The sequence below is a fragment of the Akebia trifoliata genome, chromosome 2, assembly GCF_017979445.1.
Source record: "Akebia trifoliata isolate Shusen 1 chromosome 2, ASM1797944v1, whole genome shotgun sequence".
In the NCBI taxonomy this organism is placed as follows: domain Eukaryota; kingdom Viridiplantae; phylum Streptophyta; class Magnoliopsida; order Ranunculales; family Lardizabalaceae; genus Akebia; species Akebia trifoliata.
This window is the reverse complement of record NC_141376.1, coordinates 13699965-13714039: the sequence shown is the minus strand read 5'-3', so window position 1 is coordinate 13714039 and position 14075 is coordinate 13699965. Positions and strand designations below refer to the sequence as shown.

The window sequence follows — 14075 nt, the reverse complement described above, 5'->3', positions numbered from 1 at the left end:
AAGCTGGAAAGAGATGTTGCAAATATCCAAAAGAGGGATGTCCCAAGCGATTATGAAGAAGCCAAATTTTCGTTCCTTATCACTGGTTGTGTGTCCGACCTGATTGGCTTTTGCTGAATTGAAGTCATCCATGTAGTAAAGTCCCCCTTTTTTAGTACCATGCCCAATGATCTCTCCTTGGTGAGAATATCCTGAAGAAGACAAAAGGTAGGATACATTAATACCACACAATTGAGGTTGATTGTAACTTGACTGACAGAAAGCAATTTATTTGATAAAGATGGAACAAGTAAAGTATGGTTTAGGGAAAGAGTGGAGGATAAGGCCACCGTTCCCGCTCCCGTAACCGGATATTGGACTCCATTAGCATTTGCAATACGAGTTTTCCTGGGCTGAGTGATGTGCGAGAAATCATGAGAATCAAAGGTCATGTGATCAGTAGCCTTGGAGTCTATAATCCACATGTTATCATTGTGATCATGGCATGTAATCAATGTTTGTCTACAGTTACCTTGATCATTGAGGGGTGTGAAAGAGTTTGTCGATTCTAGTTGAGCAATTAGAGATAATTGTGGTTCGGCACTTGCAATAGCCGCTCTCCCCATGCCTCATTTGTGCCAGTCCCCTCACGTTTTTTTCGTGCTTGAAAATCATTCCACCACTCAGGATACCCATGTAACTTAAAGCAAGTTTCACGGGTATGTTTCATGTTGCCACAATGGGTGCATTTCCCTCCATCAGATTGAGGTTTTGATTTTGGTTTTCCAGATTTGAATCCTTTGGATGCCATAACCGCACCTGGAGCAATGTCACTACCGGATGTCATGACTGCTTGCCTAATGTCTTCACGTCAGACATGAGCATACGCCTGCTCAATTGTAGGGAAGGGTTGTAGCTGAAGAACATCACTTCGAACTTTGTCCAACCGATCATCTAAGCCATCAAGGAAGACATAGCCTCTATCTTCCTGTAGAATGGAGTTATATTTTTGAATATCCTCTACACATTTCATTGGGTTAGGACAACGAAAATCAATTTTGCGCCATAAACCTTGAAGATCAGTGTAATATTTTTCTATAGATCCACCCGCTTGCCTCATGCGAGTTACACGACGCCGAAGGTCATAAACTTGGGATGTATCAGTCCCATAAAAAAAAGTTGTGGCAATCGAGTTCCATACCTATTTAGCAGTTGGAAACCGAATAAAATTACCAATCAAGGAGGGGTCCATCGAGTTGATCAGCCATCCTTTGACAATGGCATTTTCAGTTCTCCATTTCCGGAAAAACGGATCGGTTTCAAGAGGTTGAGGAGAGTCGCCAGTAATATATCCCAGTTTGTCTTTCCCTGAGACATACATCTCAACAACTTGAGACCATAATGCATAGTTGGAACCGTCCAACTTAATGTCAATAGGAGCATTCGAGAAATCAGATGGGGTTTGAGAGGAGGTCTGGACTTTGTTCAAGGCCTCTGTTATTTTTGTTGTCCAATCGTCAAGACTGGACTCTGCCATGGTTGTCGAGAGGAAGAGATTCTGATTAGTGGGTAGGCGAAGCAAAGATCCTAGGATCCTGCTCTGATACCATGTAAGAAGTTTCTGTTTTTTCTTTTATTCTAATAGCAGATTACAAAGGTATATGTAGATACAGGAGAAACTATTCTAAGAAATACATGATCTAAGGCTATAATTATGGTTGACCCTTTAAGTAAGGGATTTTACAAAGAAATAATTTCTATAGAAATACTTTCTATAAAAATCTGATTTGATTTGATCCTTGTACAGAGTATAGCTCATGCCAACACATACAACATCACATTACAATACATGAGGTGAGGGGTATCTCTAGTGGGTCTAAGTTTGCGATTGATCTTCTGATCAAAACTGACCTGCCTAGTTGTGCAGAGTTCTATTATGTACTGGCGTAGAACGGAACCGGTGTCCCATTAATTTATCAATGAGGGATCCTAACATCGTTGGCCTTTTAATGTGGGCTGAGCATCTTCACTTGTCCTGATTTACTAGTCTGGCATGGTAATCGTCGACTCCCATGGAGAGTGTGGGGTTGTTCGCAATATGCCATATTTTCCGGCCCAGGTTGCAGTTTGACAATAGGGTCAACAACCCAATTATACCTAATGTCAGTCAACCATCTGACGATTAAAGTCTAGGATGGATCCATGTCTAAATCAGGTGTGAACCTCACTTCTAATGCCTGTCGGGTGTACGTGCAATCTCAAATCGCTCTAGCTACTGATCTCAACCTCTTTACAATCAAAACTAAGGTTTATCAGAAAAAGATATAACAAGTACTTCCTAGATTTCGTTGGGAGTGATTGTCTCCAAGGCGTTTCATATCACCAGGGAGCAAGTTAAATCCATCAACATCTTAGGTAATTCCTTGTTTTTGGAAGAGCCAAGGGATTGCCTGCAAGGTAGTTTCACGGTTTTTTTTTCCGGCTCACCAATATACTAAAATAATATAAGTATGTGTTTTATTTGCGAGAAATCCCGAAGAAATCAGTGAGATGTTAAATCACCGATATAATAATTGTTTTAATTCCATTTCGTTGAAAAAAAAAACAAAAACACGAAAACAGAATATTACAACTCGTTCCATGGATACTCAGAAATTGTCTGTGAATTTCAATGTTGTGGTTCATCTCGATGTACTCACTGAATAACCCATCTATAATCATAAATAATATATTGTCCATATCTAAGATTGATCATCCACCATATCACTCCTAAACTACACCATCGAGTATCCATGTGACGAGTACACGTCACAACAGTCATCTTACATACTTCGTAAATGCACATACAAAAACATTTGATAAGAAAATGAGATATTTTTAAAGTATTAAACGTGATATTTCATAGTAAACATAAGACGTTTTTAAGTCATAAAATATAAATTTCTTATGGTAAATATGAAACATTATTGTGATTTACAAAACAAAACCTTTCATGGGTGAGATGCGATGGTTCTAGATTATAAATCAATATTACAAAACAGAAACTTACTTGATAAAAATGAGGTATTTGTATGATATAAAATAGAAATATTTGAGAGCTTTCTAGGTAATAAAATATAAACATTTCATGGTAAAATGATGTATATTTATATAACAAAACAGAAATATTGAGAGCTTTATAGTTAATAAAACATAAACACTTCATATTAACATTTCATGGTAACAATAATGTACTTCCATATTGTAAAATAGAAATATTACATGAATAATATAGGAGTTTTCTATGTTATAAAACAGAAATATTACATAACAATTATAAGAGGTAGGTTGTAAGGTTTCTAGCAATGTTCTTTCTTCGAATAATTATGTTTCTAGTGTCTAATAAGATGTTGAAAACAATCCATAATTTAGAAGTATATAAACAATTAAGGATGAACTCTAATGATTCATAAAAAATAACCAAGTGATGTATAATTAGGCCAAGAAAATCATTCTACATATGGCAAGTGAAATATAGAACACATTATCATTCCCTCCTATGTCAAAGAAGTTGAATTAAGTAGATTTTGAAAATGATTAGTTTTAAAATCAGTTATTCAAATTTTTTAAAAACATGCCGGGTGGCCCAACTAGGGTGAGAAGGTACATACCTTCTCAAATTGCAAGCACAATTCGTAAAAATCCCATTGCTCGGTCTTGGTCTATGCTCTGGTTTTGCTACCTTGAGTTCTTTTTGGGTTGAAATACAAAAAGACTTCATTAAGTATGAATGTCTATAGTTCCTATTCTAGCTAAAGTTTCCTTTACTAATAGATCTTACCTAAGGTTGTATGTGTTCCTCTTCAAGAATGCTTGAAGGTGGACTCTCCTAAAAGAGTTGATGTTATAATTTCTAAGTGAAGAGCGAACTTAATGAGCAAGAATGCTCTAGGAATACGAATTGGCTAAAGGAAATGAAAAATATAGAAGAATATGTAGTGTAGTGGGAAATCACTTATCTTAATAAGTATTAAATGAAGACTTCTCAAATACCAAACTAGGTGACATAAGAAGGTTGCTGATTTTTCTTGAAGACTCCTTTAGAATTTTTTAATAGTGTTAAGAAAAGAGCTTTAAAAGAGTCATATACACTAGACTTGAGTTATGAAGATTTGTAGAGGTAATTGAGGGGGATGAGAGGTCTCTAGAGATGCATAGGCAATGGAGAATGCATGAAAGAGTAGAGATAGAGAGATTTACCTAATTTTTATATAATGGAAAGAACTATGAGTTGATGTGGCAATATGGAGGCATATGGACTAAGTAGAGGAGGTCAAGTTGTAAGAAGTGCTTGCATAGGATCATATAGATTGGGTTGAGATTTAATCATGGGTGGAGATAAACTAACTAATGTCAAGTTAGTTAACTAAGATTAGTTAGAATTTCACCCTAGTTAATGTGTGGTTGGGATTGGTTAAAGTTTAAAGCAAATATGATTAAGTTAAGTTTATAACTAGGGGTAATGCATGGGGGTTAATTAGACACTTGTCTCTTAGCTAAAGGCATGGTGTCCTTGAGTGGAAATTTGATGTGGTAGCTTTGGTGAGGCGGATAGCAATGAGAGGGTCAAATTTTTAAGTGACAAGTGTGATTGGATGCATGGTAGGTGGGTTGGAGACATGACAACCAATTCTTACATGCAAGACCATATGTAATAATTTACAACAATGATATTGCTGATGTAAGCATTCAGTTTGAGGTGACTAGAGACAAAATTTTCTATTGTATGCTCTATGTAGTAACATACAAAGTTACCCCAATGGACGAGATTTTCGATCGCTTTTCCAGACTTGTTTTGAGTTTGATTTTGGCAATCCAATAGTCGATTCTCATCTATTCGACGAGATCTACGCAATGATGTAGTTCCATCTCATCGAGGATGCTCCAATCAAGGATCATCTTACAAGTAGTTATGCGAATCTCAAGGCAATGTCTCGAGGTCCAATTTACGTGATCTAATAGTATATCTTGCTTGATTTCTCTATATATTTCTATTGGTCTTACCCGATCAGATCTGATTTTTTTGTTGTTGCACGTAGCTTAAGGTAATCTCTTTGAAATTTGTTTTAACTTTGATCTAGGTGATCTTATGATCCATCCAAAGTAGTTTTATTTATTTTTCTTTATTTTTGAGGGTAATCATTGGTGATGTTTGTTCGCTTGATTAATTCCTTGGTTAATCTTTAATCCTCATCTAATCCTAGTGCGTATCTCAAGGAATTATTGAAAGACATAGTTATGATTGTATAATCATTCCTTCTGAGAGTAGTAGTTGTATAACCAATAAAGTAACATGAAACAGTTAAATTACAATTTTTTCTTTGCTCATCTTGATTGACGAGTCTCGACATGTGTTTCAAGAAAATTCTTAATAACTACAATCAAGAATCTGAAAGTGACTCGACCTATCTAGATGAGTGTCGTTTGGGATTATCACACATCTGACTAAAATGGGTTAGATGGTGCAAATTTGATAGCATGACGATCTGCTATTTTGATTTCTCTCTCCTAATGAGCATTTTGAATAGGATTTAAAAGTTATTTTGACATTTTTTTGTGGGACGATGGAGATGGATCCCAAATGTACCATTGGTGGACTGGAAGACCATGTGTGGTAAGAATTGTAGAGGGTTTGACTTTAAGAAACTAAATTTTATGAATGGGGCCCTTCTGAATAAGTGGTTAAGAGCATTTGGGGAGGAAGAATCAAATATTGGGAGGAGGGTTATTGTTGCTAAGTATGGGAATTGGAACCTAGGGTGGCATACTATAGGGGTTTCTTCTACATTGTGTAGTGTGTGGAAGTGCATTTAAAATGGGTATCCTTAATTTGCCAACCTTGCTCACTTTAGAGTGGATATGAGTGTTAGAGCTTGGTTTTGGGAGGATTTTGGAGTGGAAGGGCTCCGCTTCACTTGCATTTCTAGGATCATTGCTTCCCCTTTGGCATGGGACAAACAATTTTGGATGAGGTACCTAAATGGCTCTTTCTTCTAATTAGTTCATTATGTGTAGCTTGGAATAACACTACTAGTTTGGATTTTCCCATTCCTTCTATTTGTGGTTTTAGAAGTCCTTTGAAAGTGGGTTTATTTGTTTGGTCCACCTCTTTGGATAAAATCTTAACAATTGATAATCTCATCAGTCATGGAAGGTTCTTTGACTTATGCTGCATATACAAATCTAGTGGTCAGTTGATCAATCATCTCCTTATTCTTTATGTTCTTGCTATGGTAGTGTGGGTTCTTTCTTTGGTCAGTTTGGTATTCATTGGATTATGCCTTGTTTTGTTTTGAACCTATTCTTAAGTTGGGTTTGCTTGACCTTTTCTTCTATAGGTAGGTTAGTTTGGCATTCACTGCTAGATTCTTTTGAAGGGGGGAATATTAGGATTTTTAAATCCTAGCAGGAAGTTTCTCAAAAGATTGTATTGAACATAAGTTTCTTTGTTTCTTTGGGTCTCAATTGAGGGCACATTTCTCTCCTGGTGTTTGAACTAGTCATTAATGATCGGGTTAATTGGTATCCTTTTGGTATGCGTTGCGAACACTTTCATTTTTAGCGTCTCATTTTCTTTAGAGAAGCGGAAATCGAATGGATAGAGCAGATGGATACGATAAAGGGCCACTGGGACGAACCAATTCAAAGCTAGAGTAGAGCCTCGGAGCCGGCCCAAGCGAAGATCGGCACAACACTCGAAGGCCTTTGAGGGGAGGAACTTCTTTTAGGTGAGATTGTGTTGTATTGAGGGATGATTAGTTAGTTGTTCTTGTTTTTGCTTGCCTTTTTTTCTTTCTCCTGAGGTCACCTCGACCTCTTGAGATTGTTATCTTTCTATACCTTTCTTGGTTTGTGAAATTCAAAAGAAGAGATTTCTATCGAAATTCCTCGTTTATTCTCGTTCAATTCATCTTCCTCCTCATTTTGATTTTAGACTTGTTATCTTTTTTAGCTTTCTAGATACATTTTGGGTGCTTTTTTCTTGTACTTGATTATTATTAAAACTTCGTATCTAGTTTTCTTCTAGCTTGTTCCGTCTTTCATTTAGTTAATATTAAAAAATTGTTTTTCTATCATAGACCCTAAGTGTTATGTATCACTAGTATATTATATAAACTTAGAAACATTGCCCTAACTTTACTTCCCCTAGTATAGAACAGAGACAAACCATTGGTTAGTGATTTTGAGTGCCTTCCCATATTATTAACATATTCTTAAACCCCATGATTTGGCTTAAGTAGATTAGTTTTTTGAAGTTGTCATACTTCAAAAATCAATAAAAGTAGACCTTTAGGTTCTTGATTTAATTTTTTATTCCTTTTTGTTGATAAGTTCTTGATTTAAAACTTAGACTTGTTGTGCTGAGGTAAGGGTATTATGAAAATTTACTCAACCCGACCCATTCATTAAACAGGGAACATGACATGACCCATGTACCAATTTTTAATAAACAGGTTGGGTTGTGTCGTGTTCACGTTATCACGTATAACCCGTGAGCATGACACAATTATGGCTCGAACATGAACACAAACATGATCACGACTTGAACACGATTATAACCTGTGTCCAGGAATATGAAACAAGTATCACAAACACATAAACCAAGTTCCACCACTAGAAAAAAATTTCCACAATCATTAAATGTTGGGTTGTACACAGATCAACAATACATGTTAGTGACATGTAATAAAATAGGTCAAATGGGCTAAACAGGTTGATGTCCCTAACTTGTGCACGACCCATTTAATAAATGGGTTAGGCAGGTTGACACGATTACGACCCAAACGTGATTAGGCTCAACTCAAACCTGCTAACTTTGTGCTGTTTTTAAGTAATGTTCGTGGTTCATGTTAGAATTTCCTCCCCTAACTGGGCTTAGACCCATAGCTCAGTTAGTTTGACACATTGCAAAACAACTTTGAGGTCGTGAGTCCAGCTTACCCATCAAAATAAAAAATAAAAATTGCCTCTCCTAACTGTAGGGAAGAAATTCTTAGTGTCACCTTGGCACTTCCAATTATTAAGTTTTTCCTGTGCCAGCATATCGAAATGACCTTACCCTTCAGGGCACAATAAGACACGTAGACACGCCTAGGCATTTGCCATTGCAGTGTCATGACTATTCCTTTATGGTGCTGTTACTTGATATGTTAAAAATTATGTGTTAGGTCGAAAATAATTGTTTTTCTAGAGATTTAACTCATTTTTCTAAAAGAAGAAAGATATTTTTAGTGTAAAGTTTTCTAATGAGAAAATCAATTCAACATCATCAACATGCCAATCACATGTTGGATCAAGCTCATTCTTGGTCAATGCCTTCTGGTACATGGGGTCTATTGATTTAATTCTGTAGATCAAGACAACTATACATTATAGGACCTAGTACTACCATAAATATGATAGAATTAATTTTCCTTAATTCTTTTCTCGAATGAGGTTAAGAGTGTGGATCTTGTACTCTTGTAACTTGCATAACCATCCAACTGAAAGTTCCTTGATGTGCCACAAGTTATTAGAGTAGCACCGAGAATATCTATTGTATTACAAGTAAATATTTGTACACACGTGCTGCTGTATTACAATTTTTTGAGGTTTCCTTGTTATACACCTTTGGAAATCTTGACGCTTAGTACCCTTGTCAGATGCCAAGGTAAAACTGGAAATTCTGCTCTAGGGCACTGTATTGGAAATATGTAGTTTCTTGATATGCTTATTTCTATTTTATTATTGTTAGTTTTCAATGTAAGGGCATTTATGTCCATTCTCTTTTCAATTAATATATATATATATATATATATATATATATATATATATATATATATATATATATATATATATATATATCTGTGAAGTTCTCATTATGAGATTTGAGAATTTTCTTCTACAATTCTTCTTAGTATCAGAGCCTCTAGAGGATCCAACGCCCCCTTTCTTGGGTTCTTCTCCTTGTTTGTTTTTCTCTTGAAGTTCTTTGTCTCTTCTCATTCCTTTTTCCCTCTTTTCTTCTTTCCCCTATTCTATGGTTTTTTGAGACCTACTGACCTAGAGCAGTTTTGTTAGAAGGTCTCCCATTCGAGGGCTATTTTATTCATGTTCTTCTAATCGCATGTTGCGATAGGATTTTTTTATCAAGATTTCACATGTTGCGATTGATTTTCCACGCTGTGTTGTTTGCCTTACGATAAGGTTCCTACTTTGTGATAGGTTTTTTGGTTTGGGTTCTACCCTATGTTAGGGTTTGTGTTTGTGATAAAGTGATTGATGGACTGTTGGAGACCTATGATTGGCTTTTGCCCTTGCTATTGCCCTACGAAACCCTCTTTAAGTATTGTGACAACAACTGTTGGATTAGGATTGCCCTATGATAGCAAAAGGGTGCTGCTAGGAGTTTTTTCTGCGCAAATTGGAGCTATTCTACCCTGCGGCAGCAACTGGCAGGCTGTTTGCTGCCTTGTGACAACAACAGGGTTGTGCGGCACTGGTTCTGGGGTGTTTTTCTGCCTTGGGACAGCGACTGGTAGGTTGTTTGCTGCCTTACGACAGCAATAGGGCTGTGCGACACTAATTCTGGGGTGTTTTTCTGCCTTGGGATAGCAACTGGTAGGCTGTTTGCTGCCTTGCGACAACAATAGGGCTGTGCAGCATTGGTTCTGGGGACTTTTTCTGCCCTACGACAGCATCTGTGTGTGTTGTGTGGTGTGTGTTTGCCTTACAACAACAATAGAGGTACTGTTGAGCAGTTTGCTGCCTTGGAAAAGTAAGTGTGTTGCTGTTAGGGTGTTACGACAGCATTCTGGAATGTGCGACATAGCTGGCCCCCGCCCATGTTCGTTTTCTCTGATCTGTTCGATAGGGTTGGACTTTGTACTAGGGTGTTGGCTAATTTGTGCTGCTGGCCTCGATGCAGGCTGTTGGCTGAGATAGAGGTTGCTGCAATTGAGAATGTGATAGTGTGGTGCATGTGCGACAAGGCTGGGTTGCTGGTTGTGTGCCTCTGTGATCCAATGATGTTGATGTGTCGTGATAACGTTGGTGTATGAAAACACTATTATTCTTTGCAATTGTGCTGAATTTTTTTTCCAAGCCAAAGTGTAGTCTTCCTCATCCAAGTGTCTCTCCTTTACTGGTAAGAGTTATGACATTACATCAATTTTGGTGTCAATTCGTGAGAATCTATTTGGAAAGTAATGGCAAATCTGGATGGTTTTTGGGTACTGTAACTCATCGTGGTTGAAAGAATAACTTTATTTGTTATTGTGGGAAAATAGGCCATGAAAAATCCGATGCTTTCTGCATGTCCTTATTTGTTGAGTTTTACTGCATCTCCTTAGTTGGGGCATTCTGCTCCCCGTGTTTGCCATTGTAGATTCCTCAGTTGTTCCCACCAATGTTTCTTCTGGCACTATTGATTTACAACAGCTTCAGAACCAGATTGCCACTATTGCTCGTGATCAGACCGGTACTCACACTCGCTCATCTTCGACTGTGACCTTAGTTATCACGCCTCAAGGTATATCTTTTGCATTTCATGTCACCTAGTTTGGTCCAACTCCCCTGACATGGGTTATTGATTCTGGTGCCTTTGATTACATGATCGGTGAGTCTAGTCATTTCACTTCATCTATTTTTCCTGATACTTATAGGGAGGTTCGCTTTGTTGATGGGTCCCTTACATCTATTCACAGCAAGGGTACCATCCCCTTATCATCTGATATTTCTCTTGACTCTCTGCTCCATTTTCCTCACCTATCTCTTAATCTTTTGTGTGTGAGTAGTCTTACCAAATTTCTAAATTCCTTAGTGACATTTTTCCCTACTCTGACTTCAAGGAAGATTTTTGGCAAGGGGTATGAGAGGGATGGGTTGTAACTATTTGGATCTCTGGATACTGTTACTCCGGCCTCTATGTTATCCTCTTCTGAGAGTCACACCTTTTCTTCTCAGTCCTTAGATTTGTGGTATTCTCGCTTAGGACATGCTAATTTTCAGCACTTACGTTCTTTATTTCTTGCTTTAAAAAATTATTGTAGTGGGCATAAGTTTCAGTGTTCTGTGTGTGAGCTCTTCAAACATACTCGTATTTCATGTATCCCTTGCATGCATCGGTTTAACACTATGTTTGATTTTGTTCATTTTGATGTATGGGGTGCTTCCCCTGTTACTGCTTTTACTGGTCATTGGTATTATATTACATTTATCGATGACTATTCTCGTTGTACTTGAGTCTACTTGATGCAATCTCGGTCTGAAGTGCTTCCTATTTCGTTAACTTTCTTAAAATGGTGGAATGCAAGAACCTCCACCTTAGGAACATTGTCCACAGTCTTCTTCGAGATATGTATGTTTTTAAGTTATATTGGAATATGGCGGTCTTCACTGTGGCTTTTCTTCTTAACCGTGTTCCGAATCGCACCTTAGGGGGACAGGTGTCTCTTCATGTTCTTTGTCATAATAACACCCTCTTTTCGATTACACCTAGAGTTTTTAGGTGCACTTGCTTTGTTTAAGACCACACCCCTCATCGCACGAACTTAGATTACAAAGTCATTTGGTGTGTTTTCTTGGGCTACTCATCCATGTCAAAGGGGTATCGATGATATGATCTTATTTCTCATCGTGTCATACATTCTAAAGATGTCATTTTTTTTTTTAAATATTCCCTACTTTCGTGCACATCTTCTTTGCAGGATTCTTTACGTTTGCAAGACTCTTTTTATGCTTTTTTTTTCCTATAATGTCGCTTTCTTTGGTCTTTGATTCAACATCACCAACATTTAAGGTTTACTCTCGTCGCCCTCGCTTGCCCCTCTCTAACCTTGCCAACCTCTTTCTTGGACTTAGGTATATTATTTTCTACTCCTGTTCTTATCCCATTTGTTTCTGACTTTTACCTATTGCACTTCGCAAAGGTAAGTGGGGGTGTGTTACCGATAATCTTATTGCCCAGTTTGTTTTCTATAAGGGACTTTCTCCTTTTTATAAGGCCTACGTTGTCGCTATTGCTTCTATTAGAGTTCTCCGGTCTGTTTCAGAGGCTTTACGAGATCTTCAATGGATTACAGTCATGATTACTGAGATGGATGCTTTGCAGAAGAATCATACCTGGGAGCTTGTTCCTCTTCTCTCTGGGGATCGGACTATTGGTTGTAAATGGGTTTTCACTGTCAAGTGTCTAGCAGATGACACTGTTGATCGATACAAAACTCGCCTAGTTGCTAAGGGATTTACGCAGACTCCATGAAAGGATTTTGATGATAAATTTGCTCCTGTAGCTAAACTTCCTATTATTCGCCTTCTTATCTCTTTAGCTGCATTCACTCGTGGCCTCTTCACTAACTCGATGTGAATAATACCTTTCTGAATGGTGATCTGACTGAGATTATTTATATGGACCCCCCTCTTAGGTTTCGTCTTAAAGGGGAGTATTCTGGGAAAGTATGTTGTCTCCTCAAATCTCTGTATGGCCTAAAGCAATCTTCGCGAGTTTGGTTTCAGTGTTTTTTTGAGTTTATTTTATCTATGGTGTTCTCTAGATGTCACTCAGATCATACTTGCTTTGTTCATCGATGATTGGATGGCCGTTGCACCATTGTTCTAGTTTATATAGATGATATTATCCTGATTGGAAATGATGCACAGTGGATTGACAGGGTAAAGATGTTATTGGGTCGTGCTTTTGAGGTTAAGGACTTAGGTCCCCTCAAGTACTTCTTGAGGATAGAAGTGATCCGTTCTCGTTGTGGTATTTTCTTATTTCAGCACAAATACACATTGGATATTCTTCAGGACACTGGTATACTTGGTTGTCATCTTGCTTCCTCTCTTATGGATCAGAATCATCGTCTTCATGTAGAATCTGGTGATCTATTATCTGATTCTTCTTATTAGAGACTCGTAGTTCGTCTGATTTATTTGACTTACACTATTTGACTTTTGCGGTTAGTGTAGTCAGTTTGTTCATGCATGCTCCTCGCACTTCTCATCTTGAAGTCGTTTATCGCATTTTTCGCTACTTGAAGTCGCGTCTTGGTCTTGGGCTTTTCTACTGGTCCAATGTTCAGATTCATTTGTCCTGCTTTACTGATGTTGATTATACTGGTTCTCTTACAGATAGGAGATCTACCTCTGGTTTCTACACTTTCAATGGTGGTAACCTGATCTCGTGGAAAAGTAAGATACAAAGTGTGGTTTCTTATTCTTGTTCTTGTGCTGAAGTTGAGTATCGAGCTATGACTTGTGCACATATGAGTTTATTTGGCTTCGATTTTTATTAACGGAGCTGGGATTTTCTGTCTGTAGTTCCTCCACATTGTTCTATGATAACAAGTCTGCTATTATGCTTGCTTCTGATTATGTTCTTCACAAGAGAACTAAGCATAGAGGTCCATGTCCACTTTCTCAGGGAGAAAGTCCGATCTGGTGCTCTTCAGACAGTATTTGTGTCTTCTTCAGATCAACTTGCTGACATGCTTACGGAATTTGTTGGTCCATCTGTCACTAACTCTCACCTTGTCAAGTTGGGTTTGGTTGTTATATTTTCCCCAACTTGAGCGGAAGTATAGGAAATATGTAGTTTATTTATATGCTTATTTATATTTTACTATTGTTAGTTTTCTATGTAAGGGCATTTATGTCCGTTTTCTTTTTAGTTAATATATATATATATATATCTGTCAAGCTCTCATTATGAAACTTGAGAATCCTCTTCTACAATTCTTCTCATTGTTCTCACGCACTTTATAGTTTGGTTAGTTGGTGAACCTTAGTGATAGATACTATTGTCTACAAATGATTGTTGACTTCATTTAATGTTAGAGATGTTTTTCTGTAATTAAGTATCACGATTTTTTTTTCACGATAATCTAGTGAATTGGTGGTAGTAATTCAAAGGTGAAGGTGGGTTTTGAATCTAGGTCGTGGTACTAACACTCAAGAGACTTTAGCCAACAACTTGCTTTGCTGTTATATTTGAGAGGTTTATCATCCTCTGATAACATCACTTTATTTATTGAAAAAGATTGACTTTAACCAACTTCGCAACTTGGCACCTTCAATCA

At 37.4% G+C, this 14075-nt stretch overlaps 1 protein-coding gene across 3 annotated transcripts in view; it reads left to right on the top strand.

Moving 5' to 3' along the window:
* SEC6 overlaps window positions 1-14075 on the top strand; it is a 60438-nt gene that overhangs the window by 11882 nt on the left and 34481 nt on the right. The window lies entirely within an intron of this gene.